Raw genomic sequence first — 6,038 nt, 5'->3', positions numbered from 1 at the left:
CTTCCTCTTAGTCACAGCCACACCCTCTCTCCCCACCTCTTTTTTTCCTGTGGGGTTGAGAATGAGATCCTTGTTAATGCCTTCTCCCATAATAACAGACATCCCTAGAAGCCAATAGGTATGAAACAGGAGAGTGTTAGCTACTGAGAAGAGTCTTCTCAGTGGCTGACTCACCTCCTTTCACTCAGATGGGCTCCAATCAGCAGGTAACGACAAGGAAGCATGTTAGAAGACTCTTACTAGTGGCTAACACACTCCCCTTTCATTCTGATTGGCTTGCAGGATGCTGGTGACACAGGGAGCCTGCTGGGACCCTACTCCCAAAAAAGTAAGGGGTCTAAGACACACACACCCCGAACCCAGACAACTACACCTCTGAAACTCTCATTGGTTTTACCAAGGCCAGCTCAATATATTTTGCTGCTTGGGACAGAATAACAAATGGCTCACCCAAGTCAAGGTGCATAGTAGCTTGGCTGGCCTTGAGTATTTTGGCCCCTGAGGCAAAAAAGCATCTGGTAAATGCATCTCCTCCTCCCTCACATTAGAATTACAACATAATAAATAATTAGCAATATGCTGTATTCATGGCACACAAAGTCTCCCTCTATCTAACGGTATGGCCAGCTACTGTTTTACAATGGCCTGACTTTGGAGAGATTTCATGGATTTTGATCTTCTTTCTCCCTAGCAACTAACAACAACACCAAAACCATGCAGGGCTGCTGTTATTTTAGATGTCCTGCTGTGCTCACTTGACATTAATGATATTTCTGCTAGGTGATCCAGCTAAGTTGAGTTATTAATCTGATTTATTGATTTATTTGCTTTTTTATGTAATTGTATTGATGCTTGTATGCTTATAAGATTTGGTGGCTTAGAAATATTTGCAAATAAATGAAATCAGTTGATCAATGCCAGTGGCACTTTTGGGAAGGGTGCCATTATGGAATTCCCAGAAGTAGCTGTGTGATGAGGACCAGCCGTATGGAGGTACCAGTTCATGCAAACAGTATCTCTAGGACAGCAAGCACAGGCCAGACAAATGACCAACGGTGGCCGCAAGAGCTCCTGAGATCTTCATGTGGGGGACGCTGTTGTGTGTCAACCATTTTGTTTTTTTCCCATCCAGAGCTACTATCTTCCATATAAAAGATGTAAAATAAATAATATAATCTGCTGTATAAATTTTGGCAGGTTTAAAAAAAAATGCCTGGAAACCATTTCTTGGAAAGAGAACATTTTAATTCTAATCCCAGCTGCATCACAGAGAATAATACGCCCCCTCCTTGAATACTTCCATTGAAACCATTTGCCCATTTGAAATCTCTAGTTTCCTGGAAGAAAATTACATGAAATGGTTACAGCTTCCTAACTGGTGTACAAAGCTCATGATATCCCCTAAGGCTGGCTATAGATTTGTGTTATATAAATTATGGATCAGCCGATATGAACGTTTTAAAAAGGCAGGCTTGACTATATTCTTCTGTCTGCAGTGATTTCATGCATGCTCCCTCCAGAGAGAATTGCAGGAGGTTTTTGACTATGGTAAATCCAGAGATGCACAGGGGATTGATGGATGCAGAATGATGGGGCTAGTCTTCTGTCTCATTAATAACTGTGCCAGGCCACCACAGTATACCCATCCACACCAATTGTGCTCGGTGGCTCCATTAATCAATTATTTTACAAGGGGTATTATTATTATTACTACTGCTACTACTACAATTAAAACTACTACAAAACATTTTTAAAAAAATTAGATGCAGTAACAGGCAGAAACATGACATGATCCCTCCCTCCCTGGTCAAGTGGGAGGGAGACAAGACCCAACAGAATGCCACAGATGCACCCAAGAGCAAAATTAACTAAATTTTAATTGTTTAAAAATAGGCTACTCAGCTGCTCCTGTCTAGGTGGGAGTTATAAGCAATATTCAGAGGATGGCAGACATCCACCTTCATATCCAAAGTTGGATGGTGAATTGTGCATACAAATAGATGTCATGCATGTGATCCCAGCATCAGGTCCAGCAGCTAGGGCTGTACATACACAGTCCGGTGTCAAATAAGCAACAGTTGTATTCATCAGCTATTCTGGATGGAGAGCTGACTTTAGTCTTCGCTACATGCCAGTCCCCATGAATTGACTGGCATGATTGCAGCTGATTTGAAAAGACTACAACTGAATCAAAGCCAGTGTGTGAACCCAGTGAGTTGGCCAGAAATATAGGTCCCCCTGTGGAATAATAATTGCAGGTGGAAAAGGCACCCAAATTATACATACAAATTGGAGTGAATTATTAATCCTTTGGAGTACTTGCACAATTCTCTCTCTTTGTTGTTGCTGTTGTTGTGTAGATATTGTTTTCATTCATTATCATTTCTAATTCTGTTTATTGTTCCATTGTAGGTAGGTACCTATGTACTAGATATGCATGCCAGAGGCACAAATAAATCCTTCTGCTAATAAAAGGGTGTGTTCTTAACATACATTATTTTAGCCATTTTTCTTTAATAAATCCAAGGGTGGGCATTTAAATCTTGTTGAGAAGGCCCCTTCCATTATGAAATGGTGCCTCAGATCAAATGCTTGATGAGAGAGCAGTCAGATACTCAGTTTCATGTTTTGACCAGACTCCCATTGAGCAGATGGGGACTGGAACTGGAATCAATCAAACTTTTGGAGCACATCTTAAATCAGCAATGGGGAACCTATATTCCTCCAGATGTTGCTCGACTACAACTCCATCATCTCTGACCACTGACCATGCTGATGGCAACTGCAGTCCAACAACATCTGGATTGCCAGAAGTTTCCCATAACTGTTTAATGATGACTATGAATACACATTTCTTCTCCTCTTGTTCTTTGTCTGCTGTTTGGGTTCAGACAGTGTCAAATCAATACAAATATACATACCAACCCTGTAGCAATCCAGCCCATAACTTTCCTCACCTGTTATTCAAGCACTAAGAAAGGGGGAGGGTTAGAGTGGCATGATATATCCCAACTTTTCTTTATAGCAGTGGTGTCCAAAAGTTTTTCATATCTGCCAAAACTGTGGCAAATGTGTTAACATGTTTGCCACATGACCAAAAAAAATTAATTGTGTGTTGAGGGTAGAAAAATACACAATCATATTTTGAATTAATTATTGATAGAATTAGTAAGAAATCTGACATATCTTTTCATTAAGTAGTGTAGGGAAATCAGGCATAAAATCAGTTAAAATACATTGCAACACCACCTCCAAATTTTTATCCAATACCTGTGACCTATATTTGATTTCACAATTTTTACCACAGATAATGTAGATTCACAGAGGTACGTTGAAGCAAAACTTGGATAGAGGTATGGAATAACTGTATTTAGAACCGCAAACTCATTTTGATTTAAAATGAGTCCACATTGTAACAACTGAAATACTGTATATTTCAAATGTTGAGTGCTTTGAAGTAAAATCGCATCTGCTTCAAAAAGTTGCCTCTCCAAAGAAATAAGCTTCACAAGCTCTTGAGATAGTTGAGAATTGTAGATGTGAAAGTGAAATGGATCTTGCATGAATTCAAAAACTATTGTGTACTTTTCAAAGTCAGAAAAGTGTGTGGACCCAAGGATGACTCTGTGATTGTTAAGAGTGGAGGGTGGGCACTTTTTTGTACTGGTACATGTATAAAAGAATTTTATTTTAAAAAATTACTTAAAAAAATAACTGGTAGAAATAAAGCACCAATTTACCACAGGTCAATAGCCATATTGCCACTCTGGGCTCCTTCTAGGAGGAAGGCGGGATATAAATTTAATAAATAAATAAAATAAATATTGCCAAAAAGTGGTGGCTGTGTCGGACACCAAGACTTTATAGTATGTTGCAGGCTTCCATTATCTCAAAAAGTATTTAAAAAAAATCAACAGGCAAAAGCCAGTAAAGTTATGCAATCACCTTGATCTCAGAGAAATGCTTTGATCTGAATGCAAAGCTAGCAACTTTATGTCTACATCCATTAAAATTCAAGATTATACCTATGATTAAAAATTTCCTCAACACCACCATTTAATGTTATTCTGAAATATTTCTTTCCCTTTGAAGTTGAGTTATATTAAGACAGGGGTAGTGCCATGTTTTAATTAAATGCCCACAGCTACCGTGGTATCTAAGAGCTGTATTCTAAAATTATATTCATGTACACCTTTAAAGTGTTTTTCTTTTCCTGTCTCATTGAAACAGGTTGTGTATTTCCAGGGCTTTCACTTTTATGGTCCCTGAATCACAGTAAAGCAACTCCTTGGTATAGCACAATTACCTATTTCTGCCCTTAAAAACATATTTTTTTTACCCTCCCACCACGTAAAAGAGAAGTTCATTTAAGGGCAAAGTAGGCCAGATGTTTTGTAGCTGTTGTTTTTTTCTCCTTGAGAATTCACTTGCCTTTAAATGAAGACAGGTAAATTGTTCAAATCACAGATGGGTTTCAGCATGTCACTCTCTAGAAAGTCATCCTCATCTTCATCTTATATAGATTTCTGGCTGATTCCATATTTCTTAACACTTCCCACACTTGTATGTAGTAAAACTTAGAAAAAAGCGGGCATGATTTCCTTGATAAAATAACTGACTTGTTAATAAATATTTAATCCATTTTGTTTCTTAATACTCAAAAGCTACAATCCCTTGAGGCACAAGGGTTTGAATGAACGCATGAAGCATTTTAGCCTACAAAGACTTCTCCCACTTCATTTGGAAGAAAGGCTCTGAGCATGTGAAGGGATGTGCATTTGGAGGTGCCTTAGCTGTTGAATTGAATGAGGAAGCCTTCATGCACAGGTGCTCAATTTGCACATCAGAAATGGAGATTTGAGGTGCAGCATGTGTTCATTGTTCAATCTCGCAGGACAGCAACCCAAGGACATCTATCCAACCCACTGCAATACCTGAAAGTAGGGATGGAAGTTCTCTCAGTTTCTCATTTTTCCAATCTCCACATTTCTGCAGCAATTTGCATTTTTTAGAAAAACCCTCATGAAAATCCTTCAGCGTTTTAGTGCAGATTTCTCCTAATAAACTCATTTTGGTATGCAGTTTTGACTGATGCACACATTTTTGCAAGCAATTTCTCCTAATGTAAAGCATTGTATGTTATTTTCACCAATATATTCATTTTTCTGCACTTTTACCTTACACATGCATTTCGGTAAGCATTGTTTGGTTGAAGAACTGCATCACACAAAATATTTTTTTTTAAAAAAATTCAATAGGCAAGCCAGTAAAGTTATGCAGTCACCTTGTACTCAGGAACTACCTTTGATCTGAATGCAAAACTAGCAACTTTATGTTTACATTCATTAAATTTGAGTTTTTGAAGGATGGCTATGTTTTTGTTCTCAGGTGGTTTCGGAAAGTGTGATTTTGATAGATTTGACTTTAAATGCCAACTAAATCAAATTTCTCCCCTATCCCTACCTGCAAAAAGAAAGGATCACTTGGTTTACCCACAGCCTCAGGAGGAGGATCAGAAGCCATGGAGAGCAGGATGGAGGCACGGAAAAACACAGGAGCATAGTAATCTACTTTATCCTGAGGCAGACCAGTGGTTCATGTAGTTCAGAATTCAGAAAGGGGCTATTCCCAATCCCAGCCCTACCTGGAGATGCTGGGGATTGACCCTGGGACCTTCTCCATGCAAGGCAGATGCTCTACCACTGATCTATGCCCCTTCCCTCTCCCAGTATATGGAATGCTTCACAAATTTATATCATCCTTGCACAAGGGTCATGCTGATCTTCACTATATTGCTACAATTTTAGTATATGTGCTGTTGAAGCAAGCCAGGAGAAAGGCAGGCTGTGCTTCCTCCAATTTACCAGTCAGCAAACATAGATCCAGGTGAAGGCCCGGCTCTCTCTGTTTCTTTCAGTGACTGGTGGAAAAGGGGAAGAAGGCCCTCCTCCTCAACCCCATCATTTGCTACTCTTTCTTTACTGCCCTTCACAAAATCTGTATATGGGGCAGGGGGTTCAAATGGAGCCTTCAATAGG

The 6,038-nt window shown here is 39.2% G+C and overlaps 1 pseudogene; it reads right to left on the bottom strand.

Annotated features, from left to right (window-relative positions):
* Positions 1-5,726: 5,726 nt before the first annotated feature.
* LOC133386382 (U6 spliceosomal RNA) lies at positions 5,727-5,827 on the bottom strand (annotated as a pseudogene).
* Positions 5,828-6,038: the final 211 nt, after the last annotated feature.

The sequence above is a fragment of the Rhineura floridana genome, chromosome 5 (genome assembly GCF_030035675.1).
Source record: "Rhineura floridana isolate rRhiFlo1 chromosome 5, rRhiFlo1.hap2, whole genome shotgun sequence".
Classification (NCBI taxonomy): Eukaryota; Metazoa; Chordata; class Lepidosauria; order Squamata; family Rhineuridae; genus Rhineura; species Rhineura floridana.
This window is presented reverse-complemented; position numbering and strand designations above follow the sequence as displayed.